General features: G+C 40.6%; 1 protein-coding gene across 1 annotated transcript in view; it reads left to right on the top strand.

Moving 5' to 3' along the window:
- Positions 1-236: 236 nt before the first annotated feature.
- Positions 237-15378, top strand: part of LOC126236517 (alpha-amylase 2-like) — a 102129-nt gene continuing 86987 nt past the window's right edge. Inside the window, exon 1 of the mRNA XM_049945882.1 lies at positions 237-363. The gene's annotated coding sequence lies outside the window, so the exon portion shown is untranslated. The remainder of the gene's footprint in view (positions 364-15378) is intronic.

Genomic DNA, 15378 nt, shown 5'->3' with positions numbered 1-15378 from the left:
GTTAAGGAAACAGCAGTAGTAGTCCAGTCCATAGTTACATCGACTCAGAACAGACACGGTTTCTCTACGGCTTCAGCCACAACAAGTATGAACGCTGCTGGCGCTTTCTGCATCTGGAGTCACGAGCACGCCGATGGTGACCGGCGCATCTGATTCGTCGGCCTTGGCGGCGGAGTTGCGGTTTCCTGGTTAACGCCAGCACACAGTCTGCGCTCCTGCTGGGACGTTGCATCATAATCGTCCCACCGTAGTCTGCTCGGCGGAAAGACGGTAGCGGGTGCACATAGCGGCTTCCATACCGCTATATCGGAGAAACGCTCGTTGTTCTGAACGTATGAACTGCGCCCGCCCCAAAAAGACTTGGTGAGTACTGCAGTTAAAGCGTAGTAAGAGTACTGAACTTAATACGTCGGTTGTATTCATCGGATAAACATGCAACAAAACAACGGATAACTTAAGCCACCATAAGGTGCATAGTGGAGGGTATTGTACCACTGACAGTCATTCTCTTTCGTGTTCCACTCGCAGTTAGGGCTAGGTAAAACGACTAAAACGACTGTCTAAACGCTTTCGTAGTAGCCTCTGATTTCTCTTATATTGTCTTCGTGGCCGTTTCGTGAGATACACGTGTGTAGGTGGCAGTAAGATGTTTTTGCAGTTCATCGGAAATACCGGTTCTCTAAACTCTCAATATCCTGAACTAAGTCAGTTTATACCGCGTCATTACGAAATAGTAAAACAACATTCGTCTCACTTGCCCGCGAAAGGCAAAGGTCCCGAGTTCGAGTCTCGGTCGGGCACAAAGTTTTAATCTGCCAGGAAGTTTCATATCAGCGCACACTCCTCTGAAGAGTGAAAATCTCATTCTGGAAACATTCGTCCCATTATTCTTCAGGGCAACTGATCACAGTAATAACTAATACACAATACGATTTTATGCAAATAGAAACCGATCGTAAAATCATAACGACTATTATTTCTCGATAGTGTTTCGTGAAAAGAATGTCTCCTTCCTTCTAGGAATTTCCACTTGAACTCATGGATTAATCGAACCTACTGGTAACATATGCAGCTACATACCTCTAAATTGCTTCGGTGTCTTCCTTCAATCCGACCTGGTAGGGATACAAAAAACTCTAGCAGTACTCGGTATTCAGTTCGCGGTCTTCTTGACAGATGAATTACGCTTATATAAAATTATCCCAGTAATCCAAAGCTGACCTTTCGCATCACGCACAAATGACCTTACGTGTTAGACCAATTTCACATCACTTTGCAACGTCTCGTTTGGATATTTAATGACATGAGTTTGTCAAGCAGTACACAATTCACACTATATTTGAACTTTGCAGGATTATTTTTCCTAGTCGTCTTCAGTAATTCCTTTTTTTGTTTGCACTTAGATCAAACTACCATTCATCACATTAAATATAAATTCTATCGTTTTATGTCCTGCCACATTCACTCAATGATGACAGTTTCCCGCACACACATCATCAGCAAAAATTCGCAGATAGCTACTCACTGTATCCATCAGAATGGTAAAGTTTATAGAAAAAAAGAGCGGTCGTATCATAGATCCCAGGGGTCTGCTGATCTGTCTCTGATGAACATTCGCGTTGCAAGACAATGTATTGGGTTCTGTTACTCAGCTCTTCGAATCACATAGATGTCTGAGCATCTATTCCATACGCTCAGACCTTTGTTGAATGTCTACAGTATTGCACTGAGTCAAAGGCATCCGGAAATTTAGAAATACGGAATCTACTAGTTTCCATGTACCCAATGTTCGCAAGATATCGTGCGATGAAAAAGCAAGCTTCGTTTCAAACGAGCGACGCTTTCTAAATCAGCACTGATTTGTGAATACGTGCTTTTCTCTCCCAAATAAATTTATTAGATTCGAACGTGGAAAATGCTCAAGGAGTCTAGCAAACCGTCGCTATAAATATTGGTCTGTAATTCTACGGGCCCATTCTTTCACCTATCTAATGTATGGGAGTCACCTGTATTTTTTTGTTAATAGAGAGATTGTGCTATATATCACACTCTTCTTGAATTCGATCTACGTACTATCACAAAGATACGTGCAGCATCAAAAATGGTTCAAAATGCTCTGAGCACTATGCGACTTAACTTCTGAGGTCATCAGTCGCCTAGAACTTTGAACTAATTAATCCTAATTAACCTAAGGACAGCACACACATCCATGCCCGAGTCAGGATTCGAACCTGCGACCGTAGCGGTCGCTCGGTTCCAGACTGTAGCGCCTAGAAACGCACGGCCACACCGGCCGGCTGTGCAGAATCGGGGACGAGTTATGTGAAGTGTCTGAAATAAACAAAATCAAATACCTCTTTTCTCGAAATGTGTACACCAGAATAGCAATGTCAGTTATACGAATTTTCATATCTGAAGCTATAAAACTACAAGATCTGCTCGAGAAAGATACGTGCGAAAGTTTTTATTCGTGATAACTTGTAGGTGAGGATTCAAATTTTATCTCAGCCAGAGAAAATGCCACTGATACTCACAGTTCTAAAAGACAGGTTGTAGTCTCGAACGACTCGTTACAAAATCGCATAAATTATCTTATTGAAAAAGACACATAAAAACGTATAATAGTAATTCATGGCATGCTTCAATATCATAAAAGTGGTTGTTGATGGATTCCAAAACAACTGATTACATCCTTGAAGACACTGCTCCTTGCATGCTTTTTGCGCTCAAATAATCGTTTTCAACGGAAAGTAATAGTCTCGTAGCACAGCGATGAAGAGGGGATTCACCAGTGTGAAGCTGTACTCAAATGACGAATTCTCGAATAAACCATCCAGATACGCTTGCAGAGAAAACATTCAGCTCTCAAACGAGTAAATGATATTAACGGCCTTTCGGGCGTCTCAGAGCTCAATTCATTATGAATGTTTAGGAGTCCACTACACGCAGCAAGCGGCTACACGGGTAGCAGGAGTTGTGTGGCGTGGACTGGGCGGTTTTTTAGGTTAGATGGCCTCGGGCAAGTACAGAAAGGGCAACAGCCTCAAAGGGTGCGGGGCAAAGTCAGGACATGCGGGAACCAAGAAGCAATCGGTATTGTAATTGGAAACTGTCGAAGCTGCATTGGTAAAGTACCGGAACTTCAAGCGCTGATAGAAAGCACCGAAGCTGAAATCGTTATACGTACAGAAAGCTGGCTGAAGCCAGAGATAAATTCAGCCGAAATTTTTACAAAGGCACAGACGGTGTTTAGAAAGGATAGATTGCATGCAACTGGTGGTGGCGTGTTTGTCGCTGTTAGTAGTAGTTTATCCTGTAGTGTAGTAGAAGTGGATAGTTCCTGTGAAATATTATGGGTGGAGGTTACACTCAACAACCGAGCTAGGTTAATAATTGGCTCCTTTTACCGACCTCCTGACTCAGCAGCATTAGTTGCAGAACAACTGAGAGAAAATTTGGAATACATTGCACATAAATTTTCTCAGCATATTATAGTCTTAGGTGAAGATTTCAATTTACCAGATATAAACTGGGACACTCAGATGTTTAGGACGGGTGGTAGGGACAGAGCATCGAGTGACATTATACTGAGTGCACTATCCGAAAATTACCTCGAGCAATTAAACAGAGAACCGACTCGTGGAGATAACATCTTGGACCTACTGATAACAAACAGACCCGAACTTTTCGACTCTGTAAGTGCAGAACAGGGAATCAGTGATCATAAGGCCGTTGCAGCATCCCTGAATATGGAAGTTAATAGGAATATAAAAAAAGGGAGGAAGGTTTATCTGTTTAGCAAGAGTAATAGAAGGCAGATTTCAGACTACCTAACAGATCAAAACGAGAATTTCTCTTCCGAAACTGACAATGTTGAGTGTTTATGGAAAAAGTTTAAGGCAATTGTAAAATGCGTTTTAGACAGATACGTGCCGAGTAAAACTGTGAGGGACGGGAAAAACCCACCGTGGTTCAACAACAAAGTTAGGAAGCTACTGCGAAAGCAAAGAGAGCTTCACTCCAAGTTTCAACGCAGCCAAAATCTCTAAGCAAACAGAACCTAAACGATGGCAAAGTTAGCGTAAGGAGGGCTATGCGTGAAGCGTTCAGTGAATTCGAAAGTAAAATTCTATGTACCGACTTAACAGAAAATCCTAGGAAGTTCTGGTCTTACGTTAAATCAGTAAGTGGCTCGAAACAGCATATCCAGACACTCCGGGATGATGATGGCATTGAAACAGAGGATGACACGCGTAAAGCTGAAATACTAAACACCTTTCTCCAAAGCTGTTTCACAGAGGAAGACCGCACTGCAGTTCCTTCTCTAAATCCTCGCACAAACGAAAAAATGGCTGACATCGAAATAAGTGACCAAGGAATAAAAAAGCAACTGGAATCACTCGACGGAGGAACGTCTACTGGACCTGACGGGATACCAATTCGTTTCTACACAGAGTACGCGAAAGAACTTGCCCCCCTTCTAACAGCCGTGTACCGCAAGTCTCTAGAGGAACGGAAGGTTCCAAGTGATTGGAAAAGAGCACAGGTAGTCCCAGTCTTCAAGAAGGGTCGTCGAGCAGATGCGCAAAACTATAGACCTATATCTCTGACGTCGATCTGTTGTAGAATTTTAGAACGTTTTTTGCTCGAGTATCATGTCGTTTTTGGAAACCCAGAATCTGTAGGAATCAACATGGAGTCCGGAAACAGCGATCGTGTGAGACCCAACTCGCTTATTTGTTCATGAGACCCAGAAAATATTAGATACCGGCTCCCAGGTAGATGCTATTTTCCTTGACTTCCGGAAGGCGTTCGATACAGTTCCGTACTGTCGCCTGATAAACAAAGTAAGAACCTACGGAATATCAGACCAGCTGTGTGGCTGGATTGAAGAGTTTTTAGCAAACAGAATACAGCATGTTGTTATCAATGGAGAGACGTCTACAGACGTTAAAGTAACCTCTGGCGTGCCACAGGGGAGTGTTATGGGACCATTGCTTTTCACAATATATATAAATGACCTAGTAGATAGTGTCGGAAGTTCCATGCCGCTTTTCGCGGATGATGCTGTAGTATACAGAGAAGTTGCAGCATTAGAAAATTGTAACGAAATGCAGGAAGATCTGCAGCGGATAGGCACTTGGTGCAGGGAGTGGCAACTGACCCTTAACATAGACAAATGTAATGTATTGCGAATACATAGAAAGAAGGATCCTTTATTGTATGATTATATGATAGCGGAACTAACACTGGTAGCAGTTACTTCTGTAAAATATCTGGGAGTATGCGTGCGGAACGATTTGAAGTGGAATGGTCATATAAAATTAATTGTTGGTAAGGCGGGTACCAGGTTGAGATTCATTGGGAGAGTCCTTAGAAAATGTAGTCCATCAACAAAGGAGGTGGCTTACAAAACACTCGTTCGACTTATACTTGAGTATTGCTCAACAGTGTGTGATCCGTACCAGATCGGGTTGACGGAGGAGATAGAGAAGATCCAAAGAAGAGCGGCGCGTTTCGTCACAGGGTTATTTGGTAACCGTGATAGCGTTACGGAGATGTTTAGCAAGTGGCAGACTCTGCAAGAGAGGCGCTCTGCATCGCGGTGTAGCTTGCTCGCCAGGTTTCGAGAGGGTGCGTTTCTGGATGAGGTATCAAATATATTGCTTCCCCCTACTTATACCTCCCGAGGAGATCACGAATTTAAAATTAGAGGAATTTCGGCGCGCACGGAGGCTTTCAGACAGTCGTTCTTCCCGCGAACCATACGCGACTGGAACAGAAAAGGGATGTAATGACAGTGGCACGTAAAGTGCCCTCCGCCACACACCGTTGGGTGGCTTGCGGAGTATAAATGTAGATGTACATGTAGATGTAGAGTGAGATGTGAGTACTACCTTAACATGCAGCCACATAAATTGAAATCTACGATAAGAAGAAACTCTGTCGATGGCCACTCAAAAGGAGTGAAACAGGTGCCCGATAACAACCATATCCATACACTGTGAAAGCGACACGATGGCAGAAAAAAGAGTTATTATGACACCTGCCTCACTTTCCCAACCTTCCATTGCCGATTGTTGCTCCTACAGACTTCTGAAAGAATTGTTACGTGGCACCAATTCTGACAACAACGCGGACAAACAAGTTGTTGATAAGTCACCGACGTCGATGTGAAGAGTTATTCACGAAATTAGACAGGTCATAGAGTGATGGCGTCAATGTTTAAAAGTTGTTAGGACTATGCTGGAAAATCGTGGAAGTATTATTGTCACGGGTAACTTTTTCCCTTTTTCAAATATTTCCTAGTATCAAAGAGGGGTGATGTGTCTGAAATATTTTTAAATACTATAGTCGGTAATGCAGAAAAGCAACAGGTAATTTGCAAAGCTGTTCAGCAGAACAATCACCGGTGTTAGGGGAGATTACTTGGATTAACTTGTTAAAGAATGTTAGACAAGTGAGTAAATAAGGAGGAAATTAATATGGTACCATGATGTAGTTATTATTGGTCACATGAATAAAAAGGTTTTTAAAATTCGTTATGATGATAATAAATTATTTCACATGGGAATTTATCACTGATTACGTATTGCTGTTGCGCCCTTCAGTCAGAAGACTGGTCTGATGCAGCCCTCCATGTTACTGTGTCCCGTGCAAGCCTCTTCAGCTACTACTGCAACCCACATCCCTCTGAACCTGCTAACTGTTTTCATCTCTTGGCCTCCCTCTACTATCCACACCCCCCACCCCCCCTACAAACACACCTACACTTCCCTTCAACTCTATAAATACTAAATTTGTCATTCCTTGATGTCTCAGGAATTGTCCTATCAACCGATTCCTTCTTTTAGTCTGGTTGTGCTACAAATTTCTTTTCGTTATGATGATAATAACTTATTTCACATTTGAATTTATCATTTATTACGTATTTCTGTTGCGCTCTTCAGTCAGAAGACGGTCTGATGCAGCCCTCCATGTTACTGTGTCCTGTGCAAGCCTCGTCAGCTACTACTGCAACCCACATCCCTCTGAACCTGCTAACTGTTTTCATCTCTTGGCCTCCCTCTATTATCCCCACCCCCCACCCCCCCTCAAAACACACATACACTTCACTTCAACTCTATAAATACTAAATTGGTCATTCCTTGATGTCTCAGAAATTGTCCTGTCAACCGATTCCTTCTTCTACTCAGATTGTGCTATAAATTTGTTTCCTCCCCAATTCTATTCAGTACTTCCTCGTTAGTTATGTGATATACCTTCCTAACCTTCAGCATTCTTCTGTTGCACCACATTTGAAAAGCTTCTGTTCGCTTTATGCCTAAACTGTTTATCGTCCATGTCTCACTTCAACACATGGCTACACTCCATACTAATACTCTCAATAAAGACTTCTTAACACTTAAATCTATATTCGATGTTACCAAATTTCTCTTCTTCAGAAACGCTTTTCTTGCCCTTGCCTCTCTACTTCGACGATTATCAATTATTTTGCTCCCCAAATAGCAAAACGCATCTACTACCTTACGTGTGTCGCTTCGTAATTTAATTCACTCAGCATCTCTTGATTTAATTCTAGTACATTCCATTGTCGTAGTTTTGCTTTTGTTGATATTCAGCTTATATCCTCCCGTTAAGATACTGTCCATTCCGTTCAACTGCTCTTCCAAATCTTTTCTGTGTCTGACAGAATCCTGTCTCACTTCTTTCTCAACAACTGCTTCCGTTACATGCCCTTATACTCTTATAGCTACAGTGTGGTTCCTGTAAAACTGCAAATAGCTTTCCGATCCCCGTATTTTACCCCTTCTACCTTCAGAATTTCAAAGAGAGTATTCCAGCTAACTTTGCCGAGAGCTTTCTCTAATCCTGCACATAATATAAATGGAGGTTTGCTTTTCCTTGACCTATCTTCTAAGAGAAATCGTAGGGTCAGTATTGCCTCGAGTGTTCCTATATTTCTCTGGAATAAAAGCTGATCCACTCCGATATCGGCTTCTTAGTATTTTGCAGCCGTGACTTACTGGACTGATAATTCGGCAATATTCAAATCTGTCAGCACCTGCTTTCTTCTGATGCATACCTAATACGTTCCAAAACGCTGGGCATAAAAACGGGATTTTCCAGTGCTTATACATCGGGTTCTTTTGGTGATAAAAGTGTAGTGTCAAGTACGTTCGATAGCCCTTGAGCTGGGACCATTCCTATACACAACAGAAGGATTTTATTAATGGAATTATCATCTAGTACATGGTCATAGTATGGATATCACACACTTCCTCCTGCTTAGGCAAAAGGAGCAATTCTGTTGGTTCTGTCTGGATCTAATGTGGTCTATAGTGGGCTTGTTGAGGTTTATGGGGGTACCAATAGTTCAAGGGCGGTTCCTCGGAATACAGCAAAAAAGAATATCTATTAGTCACTGAAATCAGCTACTTTAATGTTTTCTTTGGGCTAGAAACATACTGCGTTTTCCTTCGGGACTTCGATTACCACAACAGCTATCGTTTGATCGACGACTCACGGAATCATCAGAGCTATTTTCTGTTTCTTATAACGTTTTTTAAGTTTCTAACGAAATTTTGACATCATTGGCATGAATTTCCAAGAAATTAACTAATAAATAACACTTGCGTAGGTTGAAAAGAGAAGTGTTGTAAACATTAATTAATTCCACACTGCTTTGAAACTTTGGAGCCTGCACAAAGATAGAGGCTGTAAACAACCATATGCGAAGAAATGACAAAGAAAATTGATTCAGTTCTACCTCCATTTTTAACAGTTCCGAATATAGCAAAGGCAACTACAAATTATTATGGACATTAAATGAGTTGCAAGTTCGAATGAATAGTAATTGTGAACAATTGTGTCAGAGAAACTGTCAACGGAAACTGAAATTCGCATTAAAAATTACGACCCCTTTATGACGTGTTATCCGTTCAGCGATGTGCCACCAGTTAAGGTTATGTGCCCGTCGTGTTACGCATGCACTGTCTGCTACAGCTACATCTGGTGTGAACACTTCTCCAGCAGCCTCGAGAGACAGACATTTGGCGAACGCTTAATTCTTTTCTTTTTTTTAAAGTACTTGCTGTGTTTCATAGCAGCTAAAATTCTGACGTTGTGTTTCTGTATAAAAATTTCGGGTCTGTCTGACAGTGATGTAATCGAACTGGAATTCTTTCCTAAGTCAGGACGTTTTCCAAGAATATCTTCTCCTCTTTTAATTTCTGAACAGCGTATTTGAGTATTTCTCCTCTCTCATTCCTGCTATCAAGCCCATATTCTCCTGAAACTCTTTTCTATTCCTTCCACTTCAGCCACATTCGAATCGCCCACGATCATTAGCTTATCATCTCACTTTGCATGCTAAATTATCTGTTTAATTTCCTCAACCACTTTATCGCTTAATCTTCTGCTTGCGACGTCGGCACGTGTACCTCAAGTAATGTTGTCGGTTTTGGTCGGATGTTGAATCTGATGAGAAGAACCGTATCACTGAACAGTCCACTCCCGTTGTTCCATTTGCCGCTGGCGTTGCTATGATCCTCTATCCGCCTCATCAGAAATGCTCACGCCCTGTATCTAGAGTCGGCCTTTGCAGTTCCCTTTCCAGATTTTCTAGCTTTCCTACCTCTTTCAAAATTCTGAAAGTAACCAATAAAATAATCAGAATATTTATGAACAGACTATAAATGACCTCGTTCACACACTCCAGTCGCCAAATGAATGGTGGGAAAATACTATCTCGAGAAGATAGGAAAACACGTGGGCATGTTTAGATAACTCTTGCTTGTGAGCAGCTTTGTGGCAATGTGCCTACATATCATGAAGAGATTAAATTTGATTGCGCATTTCCGCGAAAACACGTTAAGCAGTATTTTATATTTATATTGTGTAAGATGAAACATGTACTTGACGAAAATGAATAAAAAATTCAATTCGACATTTTGTACAAAGACTTTTTAAATAATTTATTCAAAGGTCGGAAGTAACAGTTTGAAATGTATAAATTTGTAACTGAAACGAAAATATCTCGAAGGTTAGAAGAAACACGAACATCACTTAAGATGGAACTGCGACCAGCCACGCTTTCGATGAACGATTTATTTCGCAGTAACTGATGTCAGACAGTAGCGAGGATTTGTTTTTCAAATTTCGACTTATTCTGAACCTATAATATAACAGACATTCATGCATTTCTTATTTACAAAGGTTTTTACGTTATATGTAATAACTTTACAATTTAATGACTCGAGGAAAGATTTTTTCTTTGTGCATGGCAACACAGCAGTCTGTATCATCGATATGGAGCATGCCTTACCGTGTGCTTGAGTAAAGAAGTCACGCCTGCTAGTGATCTGGTTGGTTGTGCCAAAGAACAAGGTGGTACAGTAACGGCACACTTCTACTGCTGGATGTTATGGCAAAGAGTCTTTTTATAAGCATACATATGGATATATTAATAATAATAATTAGATTTTTTCAGGCGGTGGTAATTTTTATACCACGCTTGTATGTATTTGTGGCGGAAGAAACTGAAATGTACTTTGATATTTTAAGCATATTGTGGCTGTTATCTTACCAACCATCTATGCAATTATATAAAATGGAATAGTCAGCCAAGCGGTTGCACACAATTTTTTTTAAAAAACATATTAACCATTTTTCGAAGACTATCGTCATTACCATGGTAAAAGTTACATGAAATCACCTAAAAGCTTTAAAATTTTCAGCAACAGTGCTCTCGTCAAATGACATGTTTGTGTCATGTCAAGAATAAAAATCATAACACAAAAGACAGATTAAATGTATGAAAAGATAGATGATATGCATTTACATGTAAAGAACGTGAACTTTTTGTGTCTTATGAACAAACGTTTTGAATGCCCTTTCAGTTCCCTCCATCATCATCTCAGCTTTCGTATGTTATAGACAGTGTAACTCCAACTAGCATATGGGATCATATGGCATGTGGGAGCAGAGGGACTAGTAGAACTCAGTATAAGGTTTCGGTCTCCTGAAGATTTACCAGTATCATAAACTGGGTCAATCACCGTTTTAACAGCGTCACGTAATTGCATATTTTCGTTCTTAGTCAACAGCACAAGAATTATATGTTCTCAGTTACCCCCTTAATTCTCTTAAGATTTGTTGGCAAAATTTTCTAGGTTCACAGCACGTTATGCCATTTGAACATGTATTGTCGGAAATTTGTGATACTGTAAAAGCTTAAAATTTAATTGTAATATTATTCCAATGCACCATTCACGAGTGGAACAGCGATGGTGGGAAATAACATTGTTACAAAAAATACCCTCAAGCACGACTATAAGGTCGCTCCCGAAAGACAGATTTAGGTGTAGGTACTCAACAAAAAATAAAACAAAATTCTTGCTAAGGAAAAGTATTGCATTAAGTTGTTTACCATAAGCGAAGTTTCAGATGTACCTCACGTCGAAAACTGTGGAAATATTCCAGCTTGTCACAAAATTTTCCTTTTTTAGTTTATCATATGAGAGAAATGTCATTGTGACAGTACTAATATCAAGCTTTCTGTTGTGCATTAAGGTTAAGTTACGACTGTAACAACTTTACCGGCCGAAGAGTTGGGGGAGGGGTGGATGTGGGACGCAGTTGTTAGCACATTGGTTTCGCATTAAGAAGGAATGGATTTCGAATTCTGACTCAAGTATTCAAATACTGGTTTTCAGTGGTATCCACGAATCGTTCGAAGCAAAAGGTGAGCTGGTTCCTGTGCAAACATTTTTCCACCTGTTATTGTCCTATCAAAGATTCTGTTCTGTCCATAAAGCCCTGCTTGTCGACGGCACGTTAAATTTTAATCTGTCTTCCTTTCCTGTGACATTATAAAACAGCACGATACCGAGTTTCGATTATCTTGTTTGCACACTGCTTTCGTTCCGTATGGGAACAAACACCGAAAGTGATAAGGAGATATCAACAGCAGTTATTTCAGATCAATTGTGTGGTAATCACTTCATGATGTTGTTGTTGTGGTCTTCAGTCCTGAGACTGGTTTGATGCAGCTCTCCATGCTGATCTATCCTGTGCAAGCTCCTTCATCTCCTAGTACATACTGCAACCTACATCCTTCTGAATCTGCTTAGTGTATTCATCTCTTGGACTCCCTCCACGATTTTTACCCTCCACGCTGCCCTCCAATGCTAAATTTGTGATCCCTTGATGCCTCAGGACATGTCCTACCAAACCGATCCCTTCTTCTAGTCAAGTTGTGCCACAAACTTCTCTTCTCCCCAATCCTATTCAATACCTCCTCATTAGTTACGTGATCTACCCATCTAATCTTCAGCATTCTTCTGTAGCACCACATGTCGAAAGCTTCTATTCTCTTCGTGTCTAAACTATTTATCGTCCATGTTTCACTTGCATACATGGCTACACTCCATACAAATACCTTCAGAAACGACTTCCTGACACTTAAATCTATACTCCATGTTAACAAATTTCTCTTCTTCAGAAACACTTTCCTTGCCATTGCCAGTCTACATTTTATATCCTCTCTACTTCGACGATCATCAGTTATTTTGCTCACCAAATAGCAAAACTCCTTTACTACTTTAAGTGTCTCATTTCCTAATCTAATTCCCTCAGCATCACCCGACTTAATTCGACTACATTCCATTATCCTCGTTTTGCTTTTGTTGATGTTCATCTTATATCCTCCTTTCAAGACACTGTCCATTCCGTTCAACTGCTCTTCCAAGTCCTTTGCTGTCTCTGACAGAATTACAATGTCATCGGCGAACCTCAAAGTTTTCATTTCTTCTCCATGGACTTTAATACCTACTCCGAATTTTTCATTTGTTTCCTTTACTGCTTGCTCAATATACAGATTGAATAACATTGTGGATAGGCTACAACCCTGTCTCACTCCCTTCCCAACCACTGCTTCCCTTTCATGCCCCTCAACTCTTATAACTGCCATCTGCTTTCTGTACAAATTGTAAATAGCCTTTCGCTCCCTGTGTTTTACCCCTGCCACCTTTAGAATTTGAAAGAGAGTATTCCAGACAACATTGTCAAAAGCTTTCTCTAAGTCTACAAATGCTGGAAATGTAGGTTTGCCTTTCCTTAATCTATTTTCTAAGATAAGTCGTAGGGTCAGTATTGCCTCATGTGTTCCAATATTTCTGCGGAATCCAAACTGATCTTCGCCGAGGTCGGCTTCCACTAGTTTTTCCATTCTTCTGTAAAGAATTCGCGTTAGTATTTTTCAGCTGTGACTTAAACTGCTAGTTCGGTAATTTTCACATCTGTCAACACCTGCTTTCTTTGGGATTGGAATTATTATATTATTCTTGAAGTCTGAGGGTATTTCGCCTGTCTCATACATCTTGCTCACCAGATGGTAGAGTTTTGTCAGGACTGGCTCTCCCAAGGCCGTCAGTAGTTCCAATGGAAAGTTGTCTACTCCCGGGGCCTTGTTTCGACACAGGTCTTTCAGTGCTCTGTCAAACTCTTCACGCAATATCCTATCTCCCATTTCATCTTCATCTACATCCTCTTCCATTTCCGTAATATTGTCCTCAAGTACATCGCCCTTGTATAGACCCTCTATATACTCCTTCCACCTTTCTGCTTTCCCCTCTTTGCTTAGAACTGGGTTTCCATCTGAGCTCTTGATATTCATACAAGTGGCTCTCTTTTCTCCAAAGGTCTCTTTCATTTTCCTGTAGGCTGTATCTATCTTACCCCTAGTGAGATAAGCCTCTACATCCTTACATTTGTCCTCTAGTCATCCCTCCTTAGCCATTTTGCACTTCCTGTCGATCTCATTTTTGAGACGTTTGTGTTCCTTTTTGCCTGCTTCATTTACTGCATTTTTATATTTTCTTCTTTCATCAATTAAATTCAATATTTCTTCTGTTACTCAAGGATTTCTACTAGCCCTCGTCTTTTTACCTACTTGATCCTCTGCTGCCTTCACTACTTAATCCCTCAGAGTTACCCATTCGTCTTCTACTGTATTTCTATCCCCCATTCCTGTCAATTGTTCCCTTATGCTCTCCCTGAAACTCTGTACAACCTCTGGTTTAATCAGTTTATCCAGGTCCCATCTCCTTAAATTCCCACCTTTTTGCAATTTCTTCAGTTTTAATCTACAGTTCATAACCAATAGATTGTGGTCAGAGTTCACATCTGCCCCTGGAAATGTCCTACAATTTAAGACCTGGTTCCTAAATCTCTGGCCTACCATTATATAATCTATCTGATACCTTTTAGTATCTCCAGGATTCTTCCATGTATACAACCTTCTTTTATGATTCTTGAACCAAGAGTTAGCTATGATTAAGTTATGCACTGTGCAAAATTCTAACAGACGGATTCCTCTTTCATTTCTTAGCCCCAATCCATATTCACCAACTACGTTTCCTTCTCTCGCTTTTCCTACTGTGGAATTCCAGTCACCCATGACTATTAAATTTTCGTCTCCCTTCACTACCTGAATAATTTCTATCTCATCATACATTTCTTCAATTTCTTCGTCATCTGCAGAGCTAGTTGGCATATAAACTTGTTCTACTGTAGCAGGCATGGGCTTCGTGTCTATCTTGGCCACAATAAGGCGTTTACTACGCTGTTTGTAGTAGCTTACCCGCATTCCTATTCTCCATAAGAAAACTAAAAACAATTTTTTTGCTGTACCTTAGATCTTTACATTAGCTGATGTTATCTCCACATCTTTGCGATCCACTCGTGATGGACTTGCGTTATACCCTCTGTAGCTCTGTGACCGGGTGCTTCGCTGTTGTCAGTACGGTATCTTAATCTATGGGTCGAGGAATTATGTCTTAATCTAGTGGGGGAATGGGGGAAGGAGGAAGCGAATGAGTTTTGTACGCTGAACGTGTGTAATTAGGTCATGTTCATGGAATAATTTAAGCTACTGGAAGTAAAAGACTCATAATTTAAAAAAAAACAGTTTTCTGTTATGTTCTTAATAATTCTGGGAAAATATTTGTGTTTTCTTTTCCGGTTCATGCTACTCGGGGTACATGTTGGGAGTAAATCAGGAATTATAATTTATATATTTTGAACCTTTTTGCAATATAATGCTTTATTTTGTAAAACTTTTAGATTAAGGTACTCAAATTTACTTGGTGTGATAATTTTTAAACTCTACACCTGTGAATGCGTGCATACTGAGTGCAGTTTCTACTTGATTGTGAGCTCCATTTACAGTTTATTTTATACACACAGCTATTAGCTGGCTACACTCACCATTCATTCACCCTAAGAGGCTTTTGATCTTTTTCCCAGCCACACGGGCTTACCGCCATAACGTTAGGAAGAAGAAAATCCTGCTCAAATCTGTCTAGCAACACGAAG

Source organism: Schistocerca nitens, chromosome 2 (genome assembly GCF_023898315.1).
Source record: "Schistocerca nitens isolate TAMUIC-IGC-003100 chromosome 2, iqSchNite1.1, whole genome shotgun sequence".
NCBI classification, from domain to species: Eukaryota; Metazoa; Arthropoda; class Insecta; order Orthoptera; family Acrididae; genus Schistocerca; species Schistocerca nitens.
The sequence above is the reverse complement of the archived record's forward strand: the minus strand, read 5'-3'. Positions and strand labels throughout refer to the sequence as shown.